Source organism: Pseudophryne corroboree, chromosome 6 (genome assembly GCF_028390025.1).
Source record: "Pseudophryne corroboree isolate aPseCor3 chromosome 6, aPseCor3.hap2, whole genome shotgun sequence".
NCBI classification, from domain to species: domain Eukaryota; kingdom Metazoa; phylum Chordata; class Amphibia; order Anura; family Myobatrachidae; genus Pseudophryne; species Pseudophryne corroboree.
Window position 1 is genome coordinate 157,886,007 of NC_086449.1, and position 26,667 is coordinate 157,912,673.

Below are 26,667 nucleotides of genomic sequence, written 5' to 3' on the forward strand. Positions count from 1 at the left end.
GAGTTTCAGTGATCTTGCATCGTATCAGCTTTCCATTGCACTGCAGCACTAGATGGGCCAGGAGCTCCTGTGAGGCACAAACAGTTACTGAATAAGGCCCAGTATGGAGTCTCATGGTGGCTTACAGCCAGGAAGATTTCTGGCTTGACAGGCTGAGGCATGTTGTTGGCACAGAGGTTAGCATTGCTTCCTCCCACAGTCCTACTTATAGTGTGAAATGAGTTTCGACTGTAGAGTGGTAAGCTCCACTATGGCAAGGGCTCAATAACAAAATAATTCACTGCACAGTCCTGCTTATTACTTTACCAAACCCACCCAAACTCAACTTGCCCCATCCGGGGTAGCTAAAACATCTAAGGGGCTGCTTTATTTAATAATAAAATATGAATAAAATAAACAAGACACACAGTTATGCTCACATGCCTGTAACTGGGACACACAGGTATGCTCATATATGTGTAACTGGGAGCTGTGAAAAATGAAAATAAGGCATCTGTCACAAAATCTGTAAATAAAAATGCAATAAAAAAATGGAAAAAAGGAACCGATGAGATTTTCACAAAATAAGTCTCCAGAGTCCGTGGAGGGGAAAACATCCTATCTTGATCCTGTGGTATACACCACTTTATTTGCATCCCAGCATTAAATCCGAGATTATCTTAATCCCTAAAAATGGAGCAGGGGGTACAAATTTGGAGGCTTTGGCCCCTAGTTTTTCAGTTTGTCCAGTAATATGGTAATTATATATTTGCTTGGTTAAAGTCATTTCCGTTCCACACCAATATAGGAGTGGAGGTTATAGCCTGTGTGTTGTTCCTGATTGCATGTGCCTCTCTGATTTTTAATCACCTTCTTGACACTAGGCCTTATTCAGACCTGATCGTAGCAGCAAATTTGTTAGCAGATGGGCAAAACCATGTGTACTGCAGGGGGGGGGGGGCAGATAAAACATGTGCAGAGAGAGTTAGATTTGGGTGGCTTATATTGTTTCTGTGCAGGGTAAATACTGTCTGCTTTATTTTTACACTGCAATTTAGATTTCAGATTGAACACACCCCACCCAAATCTAACTCTCTCTGCACATGTTATATCTACCCCACCTTTAGTGCACATGGTTTTGCCCATCTGCTAACAAATGTGCTGCTACGATCAGGTCTGAATTAGGCCCACTGTCCTCTTCCTCTTGCCTCTTCTCATAATGTGAAATGTCATCAAAGAAGGAGGTGGTACTGTATGTTTGTAGCTAGCTATGATTCAGAGAACTTGGTGAGCTTTTTCCAGGGATACCACCTGTCGCTGAAATTATGGGTTTATTAAACTGTGCATGTCCAGTTTAAACAACATAAGGGTGGGTGGGAGGTCCCAAGGAATTGTGGGTGGGTGGGAGGTCCCAAGGACAATTCCAACTTGCGCCTCTTTTTTTTCTTTACATTATGTGCTTTTTGGGGTCTAGTTTTTAAAACTGCCATGCTGTTTGCGACGGCAATGCCACTCCTAGATGGGCAACGTGTTTGTGCCACCCACTAGTGTCACTTAGCTCAGTCATCCAGCTACCTCGGTGCAACCTTTTCGCCTAAAAACAATATTGTGAGGTGTGAGGTGTTCAGAATAGACTGCAAATGAGTGGAAATGAATGTTATTGAGGTTAATAATACGGTAGGATAAAAAATACCCCCACATTTTTAATTTTAGCTATTTTTATGGGGGGGGGGTTCCAAAAAATTCCAGATCCAAAACCAAATCTAATCCAGATTTAAAACACAAAAGGAGATCCAGATCCAAAACTAAAACACAAAACCCGAAAAAAGTGTCCGCTGCATATCTCTAATTTTTATCTATTTTAAAGGAATCCAAAACCAAAAACTGAATCTGAACCAAACACTTGAGATTGGTTTCAGAAAAACCAAAACATGATGATGGATTAGAGCTAAAACCAAAACAATAACATGATGATGAATTAGAACCAAAACATGGGGTCTGCACATATCTCTAGTTAAAAGAAAAATGTAAGCAACTATTTATCAAAAATTACAGAGTAGCTCCAAAAAACAAGATTTTAAATCTTTTTCTCTGACTTCTTCTGGGGGACACTTTTTCTAACTATGGGAATAGTAATGGATTGAGGCATCAGCACTTAGGGGCAGATTAAGTAACACGTTTTCTCACTAAAATAATGTGAGAAAGTGTGTTTTCATACCCTTTCACATTATTTTAGTATCACCTGAAGGGCTTTTGGAGAAGTTTTTCGTGACTAACTGCTCCAAGTCCTTTGATTAACTTTTTTTTGTAGTAACCAAGATTGCATTTCCCATACTTATAATGGGATATGCGATCTGGCCAAATTTACTAAAAAATGTTTTTAAAAAGTACTGCAGTGGGGCCTGTGATAATTTAGCCAGCTTCAGCTGGCGTAATCACAGGGCTCACTGCAGATTCTGTACTTATGCATAGGCAGAGAAAGCTGTGCAGAGAGCCAGCAATGTGATCAGCTCTGTATGTCCGATGGACTGTGTTTCTGACTGTGTAATAAAAAAAAAGTACAAAAAAAAATTATACTCCTACCCAGGGTCCAGTGATCGGTGCTCTGGTGTGGGCTGCTGGTCATCGGGGCTACCTGCTGTTCCTGTGACCTCCGTTGCAGTAAACTGATGCTGCACAGCAGCAGCTCATGTTACAGATCTGGAGGTCACAGCAGCAGGGAGCCAAGATGACCGGCAGACCTCCAGGAGCTCCATCCACTGATCCCCGGGTTTGGTGATTATAATCAGCAGTGGGGTGAGATTAAGGCATGGGGGAAGGTCCTTGCGATATGGAGGGGGTGCCATTGGCAGCGGTAGCAGCGGCAATGTTGGCACTCAGGGTATTTTTCATGAAAAATACACTGATTAGGCTGTGGAGTAGCATCACACATCACAGGGACAGAGCTTTCTTGCAAGTTCTGTCCCTGCATGTGATTATTGATACATCCATGCGATGTAATCAATAATCACATTGTGGTTGGGTTCAATTTTATCACCTCACTTCTGCATCGTCAGATGCGGATGGTGATAAATAGTCCCTTTAATGAGCTAACTCTTTAAGGGTTATATAAGCTTCTCCTCTCCAACCCCTTCCTCAGTTTGAACTTAAAAAGCCCCAAGGATAGGTTGAAGAAAAATCTATTAGCATAATTCTCATATACTCAACCAAAGTGTGCCTCAGATGAAGTCAAAGTAAGAAATTTAAGTGGTAAGTACCAAAAACAATAGTTTTTTCTTTCCTTCATCTGGAGGACACTTCTTACCATGGGGATGCACAAAAGCTGCTCCTTAGGGGGTGCTTTCAGTTTTACCTGAACTTAACACTTTACGTCCAAAGTCCGATTCACTAAATGCAAAATCATGAAAACTGTAGAATTTGGTGAATGTATGAACCGAGTATCATGTAGCTGCTTTGCATAACTGCTCCGCAGATGCCTCATTCCATGCTGCCCATCAGGGCAGCCATCAGAGGGGGACTGCGGGGACTGAAGTCCCAGGCCCTTACAGAGAGAGGGGCCCACCCCTGGCTCATAAAAAACAATACCTGGAGAGCAGCACCAGGTTGTGCAACAACAGTGGACTGATGAGCAGGGAGGACTTTTTTCTTGTCTATTTTGTCAGTCCCACACCCCACAATTTCTGTTGGCAGCCCTGCTGCCCATGAAATACCTAGTGATCGAGGAAAATGAGCTGAAATCTTAACTAGAACATGCCTATCAGCCCCAGTATATGCCTGCTTAATTATGGCCATAATCCATCCGGCTATAATTTGCTTAGATACTTGCCAACCTTTTTTTTTTTTTTTTAGCATCATATAGAATTAATAAACTACAGTATCTGTTTTTCTAATTCTTGCAGTCCAGTGCAGTTAAATTCTTAAAACTTTAACCACATCCAACAATGACAATTTTTCCTTTCAAATTGCCTTGCCTGCTTTAGAAGAGGTGGGTATAAGGATTCCTTTTACTATCCTGGGACAAACTTTGCTTTTATGGAAATATTCATACACACTCATTTATTCAATATTTGCATAGAGAGTTGATATTTGCGCCTACCTGTACCAATTACTTTCTAGAATTTATTTTAACGATTTACCGGCAGCATTACCCCTTCTAATGCTTTAAGAGGAGGCAGTATCCGGCCCCCTCAACAGACTCTGCCTTCTCCACAGACCCCACCACCATTAGGGCTGCTTCCTGAAAGTGCTTTGTAGTTAACCTGAAACTTTTGCTGATTTCAGGATCCAGTGATTAGAAATGACTTCTTACTGTATTCCAAAATCACTAAGTGGTGAATCCTTATAAATACAAAAAGTAAAAAAAAAACATTTCCACTTTAGCAACATAGTTCCAACAACTCCCTTGATTGCACACAGAAAGTTTATGCAGTGGTTGCCATCTTACCTGTGTGGCTGGGGTCCACGCACACAGATGGAGACACTAATAGAATGATTAAAACAAACAAAGAACAATCTCTATCATGGACATCAAATTAATGGAGAACCTGTGAGTGGAGACAGTGCAACACTGTATCAAATCTTGCTGAAAGGTCAAAGATAATCATTATGAAGTACATCCCTTTTAAATTAGTCATTAGCCACTTTCCTAAGAAGTATGTCTGTTGGTTGATGTGGCAATCAAGTAGTTTATTGGTATATAGAAATTTAAGGAGTTGTTTAGCAGCTACTGTAGGTTAAGTACTGCATTTTTGGCATCAAAGGGTAAATGAGAGACAGAATGGTACTGTAACTAGAGAGAGATGACAGATACTTTACAAAATGGTATAATTCTAATATATTTGGTTCTGAAAAGAGAGAAAAGATACAGTATTTCAAGATTTTACAAATGTGTGCAATACAGGGGCCCCATCAAGATGATATAAGTATTATTTTATATCTCTGCTTCTTGCAGCAATATAAAAATCACTTGCATTTTTTAAACAGATATCATTCATATTAACCTTGACTAGTTAGAATCAATTTACAGCTTTGCCATGCAAGTATGCATAAAAATGCACATTTGTGATCTGGCTTGTTTGTGTGCAATGGATTTTAGCTAAGGTTTGGGATTTCTTTTCCATTAATTTAAAAAAACATGTATGAAAACATTATTTTAAAAAAATCAATAGAAACAAAATATTTTATTAAATTTGTTCTCAGTACTGTTCTGAGAAAGTATTAACAGTACAGGCCCCACTGTGCTTCTTGTCATATAGGTTTCTTCATGCAAAGGCAGCGTATTGTGAAATGTACAGGGCAATGCAATAATGAGCACTTTCACTGGTACAAACTCCAATAGGTATGGTAATAGCAGGGTGTTGGACACATTCAAGAATACAGGTAAAGCCCGCTCATCATCTCCTCTTGCCAATACAGCAGTATCGACAAAAAGTGCTTGATTTATCGACAAGAAGTGCTTGATTGTTGTATATTGTTGTGATTTAAATTTTTGCACTGTAAAGTTGTATGTGTCAATAGGTGGGTTCTTTAGGTTTCATTCTACAGTATTCTTTGACGTATACTAGCCACCAAGCGACATCTGAAGCATAAAATGCTGACATGATCTCTGCGCTACCGCTCCGACCTGCCATTCCTACCTGGTTCTTGTAGCTGACTGCAGAGGCCATAGATTGCAGTGGCTACTGGCGGTCTCCTACTCCTAAAGGTCTGGGTGACTTCAATATATGTGCCTGATACCTTCTTATAAAGTGCAGAACACTGTATCACTAACCTAGTGGTAAAAGTGTAACATATTCCTGTTTTATTTTGTCAAACTGTGCTATTTGATAATAACAATATAGTTTTCTTTATGACTATAATTGGTTTAAAAATAGATGATATGCTTCAGTCCGTTTAAGTTTATGCTTGTCACTACAGGTACTTAGGTGTCTGTACTCTAGTTACCTAGCTCCCTAATAAAAGCTTTCAGTGGTACACACCTGCAACTTAAACTGACAGAAATCTCTGCTTCACTGCACTGTGACATTATAAAAAGTATCCCTCAATGCCATCTAGTAGCTCAGTTGCAGTTTACAGTGCAAGGCCTATTATATGTGACCATTTTAGGATATTCACTTTCTGCTCTTCACACAGTACTTATTTTTCATAATACAATGCCTGGCCAACTAACGGTTCTACAAGTATAATTCATTGAACATTATTGGTGTTCCACCATCACTCTGTAGCCACTCTTCTACTTGCAATAATTAAATTGTAAAAAAATATTTATTTAATTTTTTATATTTTTTTTTAATCTAAGTTTCTTTGCATACTTTCCCTGCCACCTATTGGTTCTAACCTTCAACACAAAAGGGTATAGAAATATTTTGAGTTCACGTGCTGCCTCTTATTGAGTACTCTTGTGTTATTACATCTACATATATGTTTGGTTACTTTTTTTGCATTATTGTATTACCATCTGTTAGGGTATTCTCAAACAGTACAACCTTTCTGGTGAAATTATCACTTGACTTGTGTGCTGTCAATCTCTGGCACATCATCACCCTACATACACTCTCATAGAGGAACGTGTTGATTTACTTGTCTTATTACTTATTGATGTTCACTCATCTTATGTAAGACATACTGCAATATTATTCTTGAACGTTGGTGAGGACACTCATTAAGTCATACTTAATATATGCAAGTATATAGCAATACCTATTTTCGAACACTTGTTAATTTACTGGTAAAACTTACTATTAATCAATCCCCCCATCCCCCCCATGTTAATGAGGCAATAATGTCATAGCTATGCTTTGAGGGAATTGGGGACCCATGTTTTTTCCTATTACTGAAGACAATTAAAATATTCAGGTCTGTGGTTTTTTTGCATACATATGTAGGTTCAGGTTGCATAAGAAGTTGCCTAGCTAAATACCAGTAGCTTCATCATCTCAACATGTCATCTGAGGGGCATGGATAGATTTGTAGACAAATTACAAGTCTCCCATCAATCAATGTCCATGCCAGACAAGGTGAGGTCTAGACATAAGGCGAACAAATCTCAACCCTCCACCTCTACTGCCCATTCTGAAGACTCTTAAGAGTTGAGTATAACTCCTACCTTAAAAGTGATCCCAGTGGAATCTCTCCCTTTAGCTGACATAGTGAGGAAAATGTAAAAAATAATTTTGACTTTGATAAATAAACAACTGGAGGAGATGAATACTAAATTGGATGCCACATTGGCCAAAATTGATTCACACTCCACGTGGCTCAATACTGTGGAGCAACATACGAGTGATGGGGAAGACTACCTTCATGCAGTTCAACACCAGAGTGATTCCCATTGTAACACAATTTGAGCCATGCAAGACCTATAGAATAGGAACAGGAGGAACAACCTTAGGTTTATGGGTGTTCCAGAACTGATTCCCAATGCTAAATTGATTGAGTTCCTTAGTGTAGACCTCCCCCTGGGATTGGGTCTAGATAGCGACTTTCCCACTCCACAAATTGAAAGGGTACATAGAGTGGGCGTACCGCAGTGCAATGCTCAAGGGAAACCATGACCAGTGGTTGCTAAATTCCTGGATAACAGGGTCAAGGAACACATGTTAGCACAGTACCGCAGATCACAGTCAGTAGTGGTTAAAGGTCACAAGCTCTTAATTTTCCAAGATTTTTCTGCAAGTGTTTTTAAAAAAATGGAGAGCATTTTCAGAAGGCTGCCGTTATCTCCATGACCACGATCGCCGTTTCGCTCTGCTATACCCTGCTAGACTTAGAGTAATGATTGACAGCCAACCAGTATACTTTGACTATCCTATTTTGGCTAAACGCCGCTTAATGGCTCCTTGCTCTCCATCGCACTCTCCCAACTCTCCCTGAGGTACTGCCCCACCCACCACATGTTTTTTAAAATATATGTTTATGTCTATTTAATCCCATAGGCCCGTTCCACGAATTCTTAGGAACCGTTACTATGCTTTAATTAGACTGACTGTAAAGGATGTCCCCTTATGCTCGGATATGCCCTTGAGATGTTTGGTTGGGGCAATGATATGGGAATACATTGTCTGTTTCGTTTCTTTTCCATACTAATGGGTCCCCCCCTCAATATTTATTTTACATTTTATTATCCAACTTTTTTTTTTTTTTTTTTTCTCAAATACGAAAATTGGATCACCTGGTGGCTTGAGTCGGCTGTAATGCTGCAAGGTCTTATTTGGTTTGGTTTATTGGTTAGGAAAATTAGAAAAAGTAGAGGATTGAAGCATAGCATTATATTTTTATTATTTTTATTATTTATGTACAGATGTTGTGACGCCCGCTGTTCGGTTGCATCCCAATCAGGACTTGGGAATACCTGTTCATGTTAATATTACTAATGGAGTTTCATCATACTCTTTACTACTGTTCTTAAAATCTGCACATTCCATGAGGCCCCATAAAGGGGGTGGGTTAGCAATGCCATCCTGTAATACTTCCACTTCCAACACTCTGATTGATCTTTGTCTATTATCTTGGAATGTTGGAGGAGCTAATAGCCCGATTAAATGCAAACGCATTGTTACACACCTCCGCAAATTTAAAACTGATGTTGTGTTTATCCAAGAGACTCACTGGAAAAAGGGGGATGACTCATCTCTTCATGCTTCTTGGTTAGATCACTGTATAGCAGCTTCTTATCGATCCAAGTCCAGGGGCATTGCCACTTTACTTCGTAGATCTTTACCGGTTACCATGCATAACCAGGTTATTGACCCAGATGGGCGATTCATAATATTAGATGTCTCTATTTATGGCTCAAATTACACTTTGGTTAATATTTATGAACCAAATGTATTGTAGATACCCAACTATTTTTCCGTACTTTGCTTCAGGTCTTATCACAACAAGACAATTTCCCACTGATCATAGGAGTTGACTTTAATACGGTGGCAGACCCTTTTCTGGATAAATCACCCCCAGCTAACAATCCACACTCTCCACATTGGGGCATAGTCTCATCTTTTACTGAAGCACTCCAGCTATCAGACCCATGGCATCTACTTCAGATAAATCTTATACTTTTCATTCTAGGATACACAGATCATTTTCGAGAATAGATTATTTCTTAACCTCAGATGTTTTAATAAATAGTCTTCTCAAATCGCAGCTACACGATATTATCTCAGACCATGCCCCTATCTCGCTAGTACTCAGCCTCCCGTGCACCCCAACAGTGGACCGCTTTTGGAGATTCCCATCTCATTTGTCTTCCTCTGAAGATTTTAAGCTTTTTCTTAATGCAAAGTTGGCAGAGTACGTGGACGATAACATTGAACACTAGGACTCTATTTTATTTTGGGAGTCTTCGAGGGCGGTCATGAGGGGTCATATCAGAAGTTATGTGGTCAAATAGGAAAAATAATCTGCAGATATATACAAATCTCTTAGAACAAATGTCTCATCTAGTTTTGGTGCATATTCTTCAGCTCCTGGAGAGGTGACATGGGAAGCTTAAAAACAAGCCAGAGAGCTGCTAGAAAATTTCCTTCTAACCCAAGCTAAGAATACATTGGAAATCTCCATACACAAATATTATAGATGGGGTAACAAGGCTGGCAGACTTGGCTACTATGTCCCATCCTTGGAAATCCAGGACTCATATAGCAGCCATTAAACATCCTATTAACCGTACTCCTGTCACAGAATCCAGGCGCATTTTGAAGCTATTTCATGATTACTATTCTGATTTATATTTGTCTCAGGGTATAGACATAGGCCTTCATGATCGCTTACTCCAGGAGACCCGTCTCCCCCAATTGTCGCAACCCAACGTGATAGTCTCCACGGAGCCGCCACTGCCGAGGAAATCTCCAAAGTTATTAAAGGTTTAGTAATCCACAAAACTCCCGGCCCAGATGGGCTATCGGCCAATTATTACAAATTACTACACAACAATATCTTGCCGGCATTGCATGAGCTCTACCGCACAATATATAGGGACTCGCCTCCTTACCCTACTTTTAATGAATCTTATACAATTTTATTGCCAAAACCAGGGAGAGATCCCCAACTTTTGGGCTCTTATAGACCAATCACTTTATTAAACGCTGACTTTAAAATCTTCCCTAAGATAATGGCCAATCGTTTATAAGCCATTCTGCCAGCCTTGCTTACTGATCATCAATTAGGGTTTGCCACGGGTAGACACTCGGTGCGGGTGATTCGATTAGTGATCGCAGCAACAATGTCCTCAATTTAATCTTCTAAATCCAATAATATGCTTCTCAGCCTGGACACACACAAAACATTTGATAAAGTGCTATGGCCTCATTTGTTTTCAATTTTGGAGCATAGAGCATTCGACTATAAAATGTATCTCCTTTTTTATCATTCCCCGACCACCTCGCTTTTGGTCAATGGTTTGTAGGGTGAGAAATTATTTTTACACAGAGGCACTTGTCAGGGATGCCCTCTTTCTCCCTTACTTTTCAATTTATCACTGGACTCACTATTAAGGATCCTTCAAAACTGGAACGATTTTCAGGGTATTCGTATTGGTTCTCACGAACTCAAAACTTCCACATTCGCAGATGACCTTTTATTGTATATTAAGAACCCTAGAGATAACTTACTACCTATCCTGAACAAAATTGAGGTGTATGGCAGCGTCTCTGGACTGGTCATACATGCAGATAAATCAATGGGTATGCTCTTAGGCCCGGATACCCACATTCCCTTCTGGTGCAGTGCGTTTCCTATAAAATGGTCCTCTTCTTCTCTGACTTATTTAGGAATAACCTGAACCAGAAAATCTGTCGATCTCCATAAAAACAACATCACCAAGGCAATTCAGGGCATTAATGCTGAAATTAAGGGCTGGAAATATCTAATTTTATCATATATCAGCAGAGCAAACTTGATTAAGCTGATCACTTTTCCAAGACTACTATATATGATACAAATCTTACCTCTTTTGCTGACCCAAAAAGATGTAAAACAAATTAATGCTCAATTTTGGTCCTTCATTTGGAAGGGGAAGAGAGCTTGCATCAATTTACTCAGGTTGCGTCAAACCAGAAAAAATGGAGGCATCAATTGTTCTGATATTGTACGTTATAGCCATGCAGCTCAATTACGATACCAAATTGACTGGATTCATGGCACAAACACATATGCAAACACTGTATTAGAATCTCAGTTCCTGGTGAATATGAGTCTCTCTAGCTTTCTTCATGCTCAGGATACTGATCTTCCGCTCTCGATACAAGAGAATCCACTTTTGTGGAATACACGTAAAGTGTGGCACATTTTGAGAAACAAAGCGGGCATAAATGCTCATCTCTCTCTACACCTTGCTTTCAACAAAACCCCAAAATTTCAGGGCGGCATGGCAGCTCACCCCTTTACCATATGGAAAATAGGGGGGATAGACTCCATTGGACATCTAGTTCACACATTAGACAAGAGACCTCTCATGTTCGCAGAAGCTGTGGCCACATATAAAGTTCTTCGGGCATACCCAGTGGCATTCCTACAAGCACAACACTACATATCGACGGTGCTTAGGGAATTTTCAGACTCCGACTGGGATAACCCTTTAGATAAATTAATAAAACGGGGTCCCTTCTACAAAAAAGCTATTTCTCATTATTACGTAATGTTGGAAACTCCCTTTGATCATGCTTCATCTCAATTAGGGTTGAGCCAATGGCTTGCCTATTTTCCCATATTATCGACTCAAGATGTTTTGCTATTTCTAAATGCCTCTTGCAAACTTTTATCAGCTAGCACATATCAAGAGCTGTTCTACAACGTAACACACAGATCCTACCTATCACCCAACAGACAATTCCTAATGGGACTAATCCCCTCAGATAGATGCGCTAAATGTCAAAAGGGTTTAGCAGATCTTTTCCACTCTTTATGGGATTGCCCCATTGTCAAAGGCTTTTGGCTAAAGATTAATCGGGAAGCAGAAATCTTGCTAATTAACTATGTCCCCTTTTCCTTGGAATGGGCTACATTTGGAATCCCCCCAAAATCTGAACGTTTCCCCAAAAGGGGCAGGAAGCTATTACTAGCTGTAAGTTCTGCAGCTAAAAAAAAACATTCTACAGAATTGGATAAACCCTAACCCCCCATCTTTTTCTTTATACAAAGCAAAACTCCACCATATTTTTCGGATGGATTGGGTGGAGACTATATTTAACAAAAAAAATATGTAGGTAGGTTCTTCGATATATTGCACAGATGCCTCTTTCTCCGCGTCAAGCCATTCATAGTAGCCTACATTTAACTAATTGGTATAGCCTGAGAATACTTGAGGGTGACCCCCCGATCACTCTGTCAATGTCCTGACTCTACAGAAATTGCCACGACAGGAACAGCGGGTGTCAAATATTCTTCCTCATACAACATTAATGTGTACCTTGTATATTATGGTTTAATGTTTTATTATATATTATTTTTATTGTCAATAATGAAAATCAAACTAAAGTCAGATATAGATCCTGGTAAACGATTAACTTTTATTTAGGAAATTGCTACAATATCCATAGTCAACCACTGTATATATCTGCTACTTGATTTGGATGTTTTATGATACGTGTTTCAATTTAATTGCAAGTGTCCTCTTTTGTTACGTTGTCAACTACATAACACTGTAAAAATCTAAAATGTACATTATATGATGTGATATGCTTCAATAAAATAAAATAAAAAATAAAAAATGCTGGCATTAGACTTGCTCCATGGTCAGAGCATATTCTCACTGAGGACTTTCAGAGGTTCAATTAGGACATGGTCAAAGATTCACGACCATTTCCGTTTCCCAACCATTAATGTGACTACGTGCATTAATCCAATTAAATTGGTGCCTTATTTTCAATCCTGTATTCACCAAGACCAATAGGAGCAAAGAAACACAAGAGTCTTCTGATATGTGAACAAAAAAAGGGAAAATCCAAGTGACAACCCCTCCAAAAAGCAAGTACCAATACAATAAAAATAAAATAAAAAAAGATTGCCTAAAGTGTCCCCTGCTGAAGGCACACCACAGTTGGAATTCAGCTAGGCTTAAAAAAAGGACATCACTCTAACACAGAAGACTTGGCATTGATAAAATTACTAATTATGAGTTCAGACTCCTGTTGGGTTATTATGAGATCTTCCTGATCGATTGATTCTTTAAAGTCCCTAAAGTCTGTCTTGAGCTCTATCTCACTCATAGAAAGCAGAAGCATATGGCGCAGGCACTGGAACATTGATACATGTATGCAATCACTACAGTCATTTATGGTAGGGTTGTTGTTGGTTAACTGTCTGGTAAATGTTAGTTGAAATTTTCTATAATCCTTTGTGTATATTTCAAACAAATATAACCTTTCAGTGCTATTGCCAACTGTTTTGCCTAAATGATTCCGAAATTCATTTCCTAGGCATATCAAGTGTGTATTATTGAATTAAGGCTGCTCCTTGGCAAACCAGTAAGCTGGCATGGTAAAGCATAACTGTCATATTGTAGGCAGAACTCATAGACCACTTGCTCTTCAGTAATGTGGTAATGAGTGAAAGGTAGAAGAAGGATAATCTGGAAGATGGTTAAGCAGGTGAAAGAAGGAATCAATTCTTCTTAGTTTAAAATAATCTGCCAAATTTATGGGGTACTCTAGTATATGGAAAACTTCTATGCTGATAAAGGTTAGGATTGATGATAAAAAGGGCGGAAGTGTTGACAGCCAAATGGCACTGGACAGTTGAAGAGTCACTCGTTTTAGCCATATCCATCCCAAAAGCCTACTACTATTACCGGTTTATCTGATATTTTTCTGGTAATTGTTTTCTATTTGTGAAAAGAAAAATTGATGGCTGGGATAAAATTTCTTCCTGATGAAAGGTTCAGGGCACCTTCCGTTATGTTAAATATTCTCCTGCTAACAAATGTGAATAGCATCCCTGTCCCAAATGGCACAGTTCCCTGTCTGATGGCACAAGACACTCATTATGCCTAAATTGATGGACAGGGTGCAAATCCAGTCATTGAAAGAGCTCATGTTTTACTGTTCTATGGCATTGTAGATGATTTGCCACTCCACTCTTGAGTCTTCTATTCTCTCGCAAGTTGCTCTTCCCAGTCTGTCTTGTTTCTTACATTATTCTCTCTGGGATGCAGTCAAAATGGCAGAGGTCAGGATCCCAGCGTTCAGGAGACCGATGTCAGAATCCCGACAGACGGAATTTTGCCAACGGCCGGCATCCCAACACCCGCCCCTAATTCCCACTTGGTAGGTGGGTCTACAAAACCAACCAAGTGGCAAGTGCAGCGAGCCTGCAAGGGGATTCACTGCCGGGATTCCGGCAGAAAGGATGTCGCTGTTGGTCTACTGACAGCTGGCATCCCGTCTGCCGGTATATCATACCGTACCCCTATCTCTAAGTGGTGAAATTCCCATTAGGCACATGAGGCATGTGCCTAGGTGAGCCATCCGCTTAAGGTGGCATCCTGGCACTTGTTTTATTATTGTCAGTTAAAATTCCCCAGTAACTACTCTACTTTCATTGTACTGTACCATACTATTTGCTATCTTTAGTAGAGTATAGATGGGTAGGACATACAGGGCGGGATGCATCAAGCATCGCATTTTGCATCCCGCAACTCTCCACATTGGCACTGACTCACGCCGTGTGCATGAAGAAAATCATGGAGGACAGCTCTTGCAGTAAGAGCTATCCTTTGCAATGATAGGACTTCCAGGTACAGGCGTCGAGTGATGTGTGTGTCGGGGAGGGGATGGGGTTGGGTGGTGCTGTGAGGGATCTGGTGAACCACACTTCACTTTGAAAGCAATGTAGCCACACTATTAATTAAAAATAAATGCCTATACTGAACAATTGTATTAAAGCAAAATTGAGAGACTGTGTTTTTCAATTAATAATAAAATTATAGTATTATGTAATTATGTAATTATTGTTTCTTAAGGATCCTATTTCATATACAGTGCATATAATATATTCCCCCCTGTCCTCCACTTTCCACTCATTTTGTATTCTGTTTTTACCCCTGTCTAGATTGTAAGCTTTTCTGCACAAGATATCTCTCCTACTTGATTGCAGCACTTATCCACATTCCTGATGTCTTGTTGTATAAAATACTGTGAAGCATTAGGCAGACTAATGGTGCAATTTAAAGATACATATACATATATACTCATTCATAGCCAAATTCTGAAAACCATTAGCCACCTGCCTAAAACCTTCTCACCAGCTAGTGCCTAGGAGAAAGTGGCAACAATACATTGGTTTAAAAAAAGAAAGTTATATCGCTAAAACAAACATAAAGACGTTATAGTTTGAGGGAGGGGGAGGCAATATTACATTTGGTGGATGTGCAGAGAGAATTTGCTTCATAAAAAGTAAAGAGGTTGGATTGCGGTTTCACTTAATGTCTTGTTTGTCAGGGAAACAAAAAATAAAATAAAAGCTCCTAGCATACGGTTTTCAAGTGCTGCAGTTTTCTGTTGTGTTTTTATGGTTATTACTGAACCAACATTTGGAAGCCGATTAACAATTAAGTTTTGGAGATCTGCATGGCAGACCTAACATGGAACCTGGAAAACAACCAGATGGTTTTGTATCATCCAGAAATGCTTGAAATCAGTAAAAAAAAAGAGTGGATGATCAGGTCAGATGTACACATAGCTTCCAAAGAGTATATATATATATATATATATTGACTGCAGTGCCAAGAAGCACATTACCATACCTCCAAACTGTCCCAGTTTTCGCAGGACAGTCCCTTTTTTTAGGACTATACTGCTGTCTCACCCACGGTCTGCAGTGTCCCATGGTGGAGAGGGGGCAGTTGGTAGGCTCCCTGTCGCTCACTGCTCTGCATAGCAGAGTAGCGGTGAATAAATGATGTGCGCATGCCCACAACATCCATTTACATTAGCCAGAGGGACTGGGGGCATACAAACAGCTCACAGAGCACTGGGCATGCCCCTTCAGTGATGGACACGGGAGTCGTGGCTTGCGATTGTGGCATTACCATGAAACCACACCCCCTTTGCTAAGGCCACGCTCCTTTGGGAGCACGCACGGCTTCGCCCACACAGTAGTCCTGAATCTGTCATCAAGAAAGTTGGGAGGTATGCATTACATCTGGCGGCAAAACTTGCACATGCACACCCCCTCATCTTCCCTGCTTCTTCTAAGAACTGTATCAGTTGCAGCCCCTAGAAGCAGATTAAAGCTGGCATACTGTAGGGGCAAGGGAGTGGCTTCCCATTGGAAGCATTATCTACCAATTGCAGTCCAGACTGCCTGTCCATCATGTGACTCCGAGAGAGCTACCCTGGGTATACCAGAGTTTATGGGAAATATATGTACTGTGTAAGCCAGTGGGCTAGTAGTAACGTTGTTAGTGTAGCAACTATGAATGTGCTTACTGACAACTATCCTAAGCTGGCTTCCAGCATTGGAGTAATTATCTCTCCCGACCTTCTCTTATTTACTTAGTCTGACCTCCCCCAGTATGTTTTAAACCCAATATTCAGAATTTCAGCACTGCATGAACTGCGTTCAGTGTCTGAATCTAGCATAAGCTCTTTGTGGCAGAGGCTCCACATTCACTGTTCTTGCTTCTGGGTTATCCACTGTACCAAAGGAGATTTTACTTTTTCACCAAGCTCTGTGCAAATGCTCTTGGCAGTGATTAAGCTGTACAGTACATTGGTTTTCCATTATTACCTGAAAACAATGGCATCTACCAAAACAATGAATCAGATGAACAGCTTGGAATGTAAATTGTTTGTAGAAACCAAGATGAATATTTTCTGCTTTCATCAAGCTATACATTTTCACCAGCACTAGCTTTATTTGATTTTGTCTGCAAGTTGGAAAGTTTCCCTCATGTTTAATAAGATGTCTCAGCAAGTAGCAGAAGTACCCTCGATAATAATCCTTCTCGACTCAAAATCCCATCTCTTCTTTGAGATCAATATTCCACGCAGACAGAAAATACATACACTCTAGAAGGAGTATATCTTTATTTCCATGCACTTTGATAAAGTATAATGGTCTGATTTGATTAAGCTTAGTTTTCGAGACAATAAATTGATTTTAAATGTGTTATAAATGTAGATGTTTAATGGTTTCATTTCCCAGGGACTGGAAAGATCTATAGACATGACAATACCTTAACTCACTTTATGGTAAATGTTAGACCCATACATAGACCACTGGCTTAATGATAAAAGGATTAAGCTGCCTTGACTAATACTAGATGAGCCACAGATGAGGTCTGTTTTCAATGAAGGGAAAGTTCATGGAAACTGCTCAAGCACAAGTCACCGCCAAGAGACATCAGAGATGCACAATAGCATAATATCTCCTCTCACAATGCAGCTGTAGTACAGAAACAAAGGATGGCCTGGAACCCTTACCTCTTGAAGATGGTCTAAAACACTCAACACATGGAACACTCATGGTAAAGTTAGCACCATACAGTATCAATAAGATAAAGAAAATAATGTACACAGCAGCAATATGAAATATCAAATATACTGTATCTCTCTTCCTTAGTCAGGTGACAGTTTATAAGCCCTTTCTTCCTATAGATACAAAAGGCAAGGGTCCAGGTACCTTGCATACAATAGTATCACTGGAGCACATCCATAAATCAAACTGAGATCATTAATGCGTGAACATTTGGAAGAAAAGTCAAGACAGCATATGGTATCCACAGACAAAATTTGAACAAGACAGCATACAGTATCTACTGACAAAACCCAACAGTATACGTTCATAATCCCAGTTGTCAGGATCCCGGCAGCTGAAATATCGGTGCCGAAATCCCAACAGCTGAGAGAACAGAACGCCGGAATCCCGACCAGGTCAGCATCCCGATGCCGGGATACTGACAGCCGGGAACCCAAAGATAAATATAGCTGGGAGGGATAGGATTTGGCTGCAGGAGGGGTGTGTGTGATTGGTTCAGCCGCCTCCCGGGAAGGTTTGTGATAGGTTGCGTTGGGGAGGGGGGTTGTTTACAATTAGGCACAAAGGGGGAGGGTTAGGGATAGACTGTGGAAAGGGAGGGAGGTTATGTTTAGGCACTAAGAGGGGAGGTTAGGGGTAGTCACTAAGGGGGGAATTTAGGGTTAGGTTGCAGTAGCAGACGGTTAGGGGTAGTGGGGGTAGAATACTTACCTCACCCCTGTCAGGGGATGAACAGCGGGATGCAGGCATCGGTATTGTGACTGCCAGCAACTCGTCTGCCGGGAACACATACCGATCCCACCCAGATAATATTCTCTTCCTGGATACTTTTTAAACATGTGCAAACAAACCATCTCTCAATAGGAGGCTACATAACAAACAGAAACCTTACTATAGGTGTACTGAGTACACAACTTAACATAGAGTAGATATGAACAAAATTTCCACATTTGGTTGCAAAATGTAAAATGTTTGTCCTTCAGTGTTCTCATTCCTTCCCTAAGCCCACAGTAGAATAAATAGACAGTCACTGTCCCAACTCTAGCCATAAGCTAAAATGCAACAAAGTTTTTAACATTTTAAAGGAAACATTGCAGTCAATATACTGACGCCGGGATCATGAAGGAGGACGCAATCCCGGTGTCTACATTCTGAAGCTGGGCGGAATACCGGCAGCACAATACCGACAGCCGGCATCCCAAATGTCATGACAGCGGGACACTGGGGGAGGGGGGGAAGGGTTAGGCAGAAAAGGGGGGTTAGTGTTAGGGCCGGGAAGGTTAGGGTTAGGGACTGGGGAGAGAGAGTTAGGTTTAGGCACATAGAATGGGGGGTTAGAGTTAGGCATCAAGCGGGGAGGGTTAAGTTTAGGCAGTGGGGAAGAGAGGGTTAGGCACCCACAAAGGAGGGTTAGGCGTAGCGGGCAGAGGAGGGTTAGGGGACTTTAGAGGGGGCTGTCGGTATTCTGATGGATGGGATGCCGCTGTCTGTATTTGGCACTATTTATTATTCTTATTCTTATTCTTATTACGTTTTATTTATAAGGCGCCACAAGTGTTTCACGGAGCTGTACAAAGGACAGCACAGGGAGACAAAACTTAACATTATAGGAAATAAATAACAGAAATAGAGTACAGGTAACAAAGAGCACCACAATTCAGCTTAGATGTAAGTAGCGAGTGAGTGATCAGCGTACTACTAGGAGCTGTTGGCCATATTGTAGATAGAAATGAGCCTTTACCAGCAGGAGAAAAAGCAGGTAAAGATGGTCGCTGAGTAGGAGAGGGTTGTGAGTGAAATGTGTCGAAGAGGGTTTTGACAACAAGAGGAAAGAGGGCCCTGCTCTGAGGAGCTAACAGTCTAATAGGTAAGCAGGAAATATTAATGATATCTCCTGCCTTACCTGTATAATCAATGGCCCTGATACTATTTTCTAAAAAAGCATGTAAAAATGTTAGGAATAGAAGGGGAAGGGGAGTCAGCCGGGGAGTAGATAGGTCCAGCAAGGAGATGTGTCGTGGCACATGTCACATCACCCTAGTTACGGGGAAATAAGTACAGCAAGGAGATGTGTTGTGGCACATGATGTCACACCACCCTAGTTATGGGGAGATAAGTACAACCAGGAGATGTGTGGTGGCACATGTCACACCACCCTAGTTACAGTGAGATAAGTACAGCAAGAAGATGTGTAGTGGCACATGTCACACCACCCTAGTTATGGGGAGATAAGTACAGTAAGGAGATGTGTGGTGGCACATGTCACACCACCCTAGTTATGGGGAGATAAGTACAGTAAGGAGATGTGTGGTGGCACATGTCACACCACCCTAGTTATGGGGAGATAAGTACAGTAAGGAGATGTGTGGTGGCACATGTCACACCACCCTAGTTATGGGGAGATAAGTACAGTAAGGAGATGTGTGGTGGCACATGTCACACCACCCTAGTTACAGTGAGATAAGTACACCAAGGAGATGTGTAGTGGCAAATGTCACAACACCCTAGTTATGGGGAGATAAGTACAGTAAGGAGATGTGTGGTGGCACATGTCACACCACCCTAGTTACAGTGAGATAAGTACAGTAAGGAGATGTGTGGTGGCACATGTCACACCACCCTAGTTATGGGGAGATAAGTACAGTAAGGAGATGTGTGGTGGCACATGTCACACCACCCTAGTTATGGGGAGATAAGTACAGTAAGGAGATGTGTGGTGGCACATGTCACACCACCCTAGTTACAGTGAGATAAGTACACCAAGGAGATGTGTAGTGGCAAATGTCACACCACCCTAGTTATGGGGAGATAAGTACAGTAAGGAGATGTGTGGTGGCACATGTCACACCACCCTAGTTATGGGGAGATAAGTACACCAAGGAGATGTGTGGTGGCACATGTCACACCACCCTAGTTATGGGGAGATAAGTACAGTAAGGAGATGTGTGGTGGCACATGATACACCACCCTAGTTATGGGGAGATAAGTACAGTAAGGAGATGTGTGGTGGCACATGTCACACCACCCTAGTTATGGGGAGATAAGTACAGTAAGGAGATGTGTGGTGGCACATGTCACACCACCCTAGTTATGGGGAGATAAGTACAGTAAGGAGATGTGTGGTGGCACATGTCACACCACCCTAGTTATGGGGAGATAAGTACAGTAAGGAGATGTGTGGTGGCACATGTCACACCACCCTAGTTATGGGGAGATAAGTACAGTAAGGAGATGTGTGGTGGCACATGTCACACCACCCTAGTTACAGTGAGATAAGTACACCAAGGAGATGTGTAGTGGCAAATGTCACACCACCCTAGTTATGGGGAGATAAGTACAGTAAGGAGATGTGTGGTGGCACATTTTGCTCCCCCCTAGTTATGGCCCTGCATGTGGCAGAGTTTAGAGAAATGGTGCCCACTGGTGACATTGGTGGGGAATAGACAATAAAAGAGCTTAGCAATATAACTCTGGGCCTACGTGTGCCAGGATTAAGTCAGATCACAAAATATGTAATGCAGAAATGTGCCAATGCGTTAATTGAAACTAATTCTACTGATGATTATTGATGAAACCAAATTTCATTAATCCATGTGGAAAACAAATTGATCTGTGGTGAAGATCAATTTGTTTCAAGTTTTATTTACTCTTTTAATAGGCCCATAAAAATGAGAAATTCTCAACCTTGAAACCAGCTACTTGCAAATATTGAAGATAAATTGAAAATTCAAATTTGGAATCACTGTCATTTCACACATCCTTAGTTTCCTGTAGCTCTTCTCGTCTTGTTATAAAAGTGTCAGCTCATGTCTATTGTTAGGTGAGCGCTAAAGCACAATTTGGAAATGTTAAGGCTCATTTAGTAATGGCAAAATATTCAGACATGCAGCAAATGTAGTTTTGTGAAAATGAGCCTGTTTGTCATTCTAATGCATACATAGGTGGATGCCCACATTCTGGATTTTGAAATTGCCCCCACAGAAAAGCTCTGCGCCAACTTGTGTGAGATTTCAGATCCAAATAGAAATGTGCAAAACATAATTTCAAGCCCTGCCTGTTATTACTTTAGTATTATAGCACCATCTCCTTCACTAAATGTAACTGTTTATCATGAGTATAAGGAGACATAATTTATGTGTTCTTTCTTATCTTACATTGAAATGTGTTTTTAATTCTATATTACATTTTTACAAGTGTTGCACTAACTGAATTTTCTCTTATAAAGTGCATCTGGATGGACAAAAGGGCATTCCTTCAACAGACTCAACTGATGCCTAATTTCTGTCACTGTGAAGGTTTAAAACTAATGTCCTTTTGTGAGGTTGGAATCTTCTTCTGTCCCTTCACAAATTGCTACTCTACAGTCCCTAAAGCTCACTGCAATATCTTGTCTTGCATCCAGTCCCGTAACTAGGTGTCGGCAGATGGGGCATTGCACACAGCGCAGTTGGGCTGTGGGCGCACCATCCACATCCACACTGATTGCTCCTCACCAGCTGCAGTGCTGCCCGCTGTAGTGTAGTGTAATATTAGTAGCGCTGCGCCCGGCAACTTCCCTGCTGGAGGCAGCGCTGCTGATATACATTACATTACAGTCACAGCAGGCAGTGGCGCAGCGCTGGTCTGTCTGTGAATGTAGACTCTCTCCCCACGATCTGTCCGCCCCCTTCCTCCTGCTCAGCGCTGTGCAAACACTTCCGGGTACTGGAGATCACTCATCTCATAGACGGCTGCTGCTGCTGCTGGTGCTGGTGCTGCCTTCAGTTCACATGAGTGAAGTCTCTCTCTCCTCTTCTCCCTCCCCTCGTGCAGACTCAATGCTTACCATGACATGTAGGTACTGTACAGTATTAGACTGGCCTTGTGGTTGCTCATCCTGGACTGTATCTCAGTGATTTAAAAAAAAAACACTGTGTAAAATACAGTGTAAAGATTTGTAAAAAAAAGAAAAAAAAACCCTACAAAAACTGCACTTACATTAATCTAATGTGTTTGTATGTATGTATATATATATATATAAATATATATATATATATATGGAGTACTACTGTCTGTGACTATCGGATGCTGCCGTGCTGTGTAATGTGACTGATGAATGCTACTGTACTGTGTAATGTGGCCGACGGATGCTAACGTACTGTGTAATGTGGCCGACGGATGCTAACGTGCTGTGTAATGTGGCCGACGGACACTACCGTGCTGTATAATGTGGCCGATGGAAGCTACCGTGCTGTGTAATGTGGCCGGCGGATGCTACCGTGCTGTGTAATGTGGCCGACGGACGTTACAGCGCTGTGTAATGTGATTGACCGAAGCTATCGCACTGTGTATTGCGACTAATGGATGCCACCACTCTGTGTAATGTGACTAATGCACACCACCAGGCTACCGTGTGGTGTAATGTGACTAATGGGCGCTACCGTGCAGAGTGATGTGAGTAACAGACGCTACTGTGCGGTGTAGTGTGAGTAATGGGCGCTACCATGCGAAGTTATGTGACTAATGGATGCTCCATGAAGCCACACCCCTATTTTTTGGTGCCCGTAACTAGAGTTGTGTGATTGATGAGGCGGAGGGGAGGGAGGGGGGGGGGGGGGGCGAGAGGTTAAAATTTATTTCAAAACATGGCGGGGGGGGGGGGCGCCGATGCTGTTTCTTGCACACAGCGCTAAAATGTCTAGTTACGGCACTGCTTGTATCAGAAGCTCTTACATGTGGACACAATGGGGTCAATTCAATTAGGTGCGAGTTGGGTCCTGCAAGCCATGCTCATGGCAAACTCACACCACAGCTGATTTTTACAAACTAATTCCAAACTTTTTATACATTTTTTTAGAAGAGATTCATGGAGTTTTTTTTGCACACCCTTCTGAGCAGGTGAAATTTAGGGAAAATCATTATTTTAATGTTAAAATGTTGGGACAAAGGGGGTAATTCCAAGTTGATCGCAGCAGGAAATTTTTTAGCAGTTGGGCAAAACCATGTGCACTGCAGGGGGGGGCAGATATAACATTTGCAGAGAGCGTTAGATTTGGGTGTGGTGTTTTCAAACTGAAATCTAAATTGCAGTGTAAAAATAAAGCAGCCAGTATTACCCTGCACAGAAACAAAATAACCCACCCAAATCTAACTCTCTCTGCAAATGTTATATCTGCCACACCTGCAGTGCACATGGGCCCTCATTCCGAGTTGATCGGTCGCAAGGCGATTTTAGCAGAGTTACACACGCTAAGCCGCCGCCTACTGGGAGTGAATCTTAGCTTCTTAAAATTGCGACCGATGTATTCGCAATATTGCGATTACTAACTACTTAGCAGTTTCAGAGTAGCTCCAGACTTACTCTGCCTGTGCGATCATTTCAGTGCTTGTCGTTCCTGGTTGACGTCACAAACACACCCAGCGTTCGCCCAGGCACTCCCACCATTTCCCCGGCCACTCCTGCGTTTTTTCCGGAAACGGTAGCGTTTTCAGCCACACGCCCCTGAAACGCCGTGTTTCCGCCCAGTAACACCCATTTCCTGTCAATCACATTACGATCGCCGGAGCGAAGAAAAAGCCGTGAGTAAAAATACTTTCATCATAGTAAAGTTACTTGGCGCAGTCGCAGTGCGAACATTGCGCATGCGTACTAAGCGGATTTTCACTGCGATGCGATGAAAAATACCGAGCGAACAACTCGGAATGAGGGCCATGGTTTTGCCCAACTGCTAACAAACTTGCTGCTGCGATCAACTCAGAATTACCCCCAAAGTGCAGAACCACTGATACACCCCTCCTAATGAATAATCTTGCCAAAATAGCATAAATTTGCCAATATTGACATGTCAGTTTTCATGTGAAGTTTTCTGAAAAGCTCAATAATGGGTTAAATGATGGTGGACAGGTATGTGGAGGTGTATTGATTGCAGAGGGTTGCGGAGGAAGTGTATACAAATTTGTATAAACACACTGGAAAATTACTCTACAGACATTTTTCTGTACCTCAAAATGTTGGAAAGACTTTAACTTGATGAAAATCCTTTCTGGCTTCATTTTTCAGCTATTAATAAAAAATGCAAAAATCATCCATTTGACACCTTTAATATCCCTTCAGTACTTATTTATGTGTTGGGGCTGAGATACCGGGGTTTGGGATGCCGTTGGTCAGAATACCTGCCGCGGCATCCCAATGGTTAGAATCCCGACAGGGGTTGGATAACTATGTTAACCCTTCCCCCTACCCTCCATTCCAGCAGCCTAAACCTAACTCCCCCATCCCCACAGCCCATCCCCGCAGCCTAACACTAACCCTCCCCGGTGGTGCCTAAACCTATTCCTCCCTCCCCACAGTATAACCCTAACCGTCCGCAGGGGTGCATATATCTATCCCCCTCCCCCAGCCTAAACAGAAACTCTCCTCCCAACAGCCTATTCCTAACCCTCTCCCCACAGCCGAAGCCTAACCACCCCCCCCCCCCATTCCCGCAGTTTACCGGTCCAGCAACAGTCAGTCAGGCTCCCGGCGGTCGAGATTCCTGCGCCAGGATTGTAATCCTATTCAGGGTGCAGTCACTAGCATTCTGGGCAATGTTGGGATTCCGGTGTCAGTATTTCAACTGCCGGGATCCCGACTGTCGGAATCCTGACTGTATCCCCTTATTATGTCCAATAACAGACTTCTACTTGGTCCTGGTATCTAAGTTGCCACTTTTTTATGGTCCAGCATGGTTTCATCACTTTTTCATGTACTTCTCCCAGGTTTTATAGAAAAGTCACATACCTTCACCATCAGAACCTCAAGTAGGTATTTCTCAAGCATCGCATTTCTTGAGTGCGCACATTCGTGCAATGGGGGTCATTCCGAGTTGATCGCTAGCTGCTGTTGTTTGCAGCGCAGCGATCAGGCTAAAAATCGGCACTTCTGCGCATGCATATGGTGCGCACTGCGCACACGCGTCAAACTTTCACAAAAGCCGATGCAGTTTCACACAAGGTCTAGCGACGCTTTTCAGTCGCACTGCTGATCGTTCAGTGATTGACAGGAAGTGGGTCTTTCTGGGTGGTAACTGACCGTTTTCAGGGAGTGTGTGTAAAAATGCAGTTGTGCCAGATAAAAATGCAGGAGTGGCTGGGGAAACCGGGGAGTGGCTGGCCGAACGCAGGGCGTGTTTGTGACGTCAAAACAGAAACTAAACAGACTGAAGTGACCGCAAGGTAGGAGTAGGTCTGGAGCTACTCTGAAACTGCACAATCTTTTTTTGTAGCAATGCTGCGATCCTTTCGTTCGCACTTCTGCTAGGCTAAGATACACTCCCAGAGGGCGGCGGCATAGCATTTGCACTGCTGCTAAAAGCAGCTAGCGAGCGAACAACTCGGAATGAGGGCCAATGTACAGTATGTGATCTTCATGAATCAAACTCACTTTCAGAAACTTGCACCTACTGTAATTGGTTTGACGCCATTATGTGATTCCTGTCATGCATTCAACAAAGACTCCCTGGTGAACCAAGTTTTACCCCCGACCCTCCATCATCCCCAGAAACCACACATGCCATAATTTTGATATGCTAATCGTTGAGCTTGCTGTACAAATGACAAATCCACAAGCTATTGATGCATAACATTGCAAAATTAAATTTGCCTTGCAGGACCCCATTTTATCTACTGCCACAATCAATATAAATAATATAAAAAAAAAATATTTGATAAATTCCCTCCTTTGGTTGGTAATAATTGTTATTTGCATGATATTATGTGTGACGTGTGCCATCTCTGCTCCGCCAGCCACTATACCTTACATGTCACTGATAGAAAGATGCAGGAAACATCATGTAGCACCGAGCAATAAACCAGTTTATAGAAAATAACATTTCTCAATAAAAATGTCAAATGCTCTATCTCCTAGCAGATAATAACCGGACAACACAATGATGGATGACTGCACATTGCTTGGAAGCAATATGTTTCAAAGCACCATCTTAAGGGAGAGGCATTACCCAGCATGGGCATTTATATTGCAAACCAAGAATGTCACTGCTGATAAGAATGGTTTGTCCGAGCTTGTCTGCCCATTTATTCGCTGCTGTAAAATTTTAATCTTTATAAGTCGTCCATACTTTATTGCAATTAACCCATATGTACAACTTGTTTAACTATCTTATCACTAGAAATACACCACATGGACACAGGCTGCTATGGTTGAAAGGTCATAGCTTGATTTTTTAAAGGTATGACCCT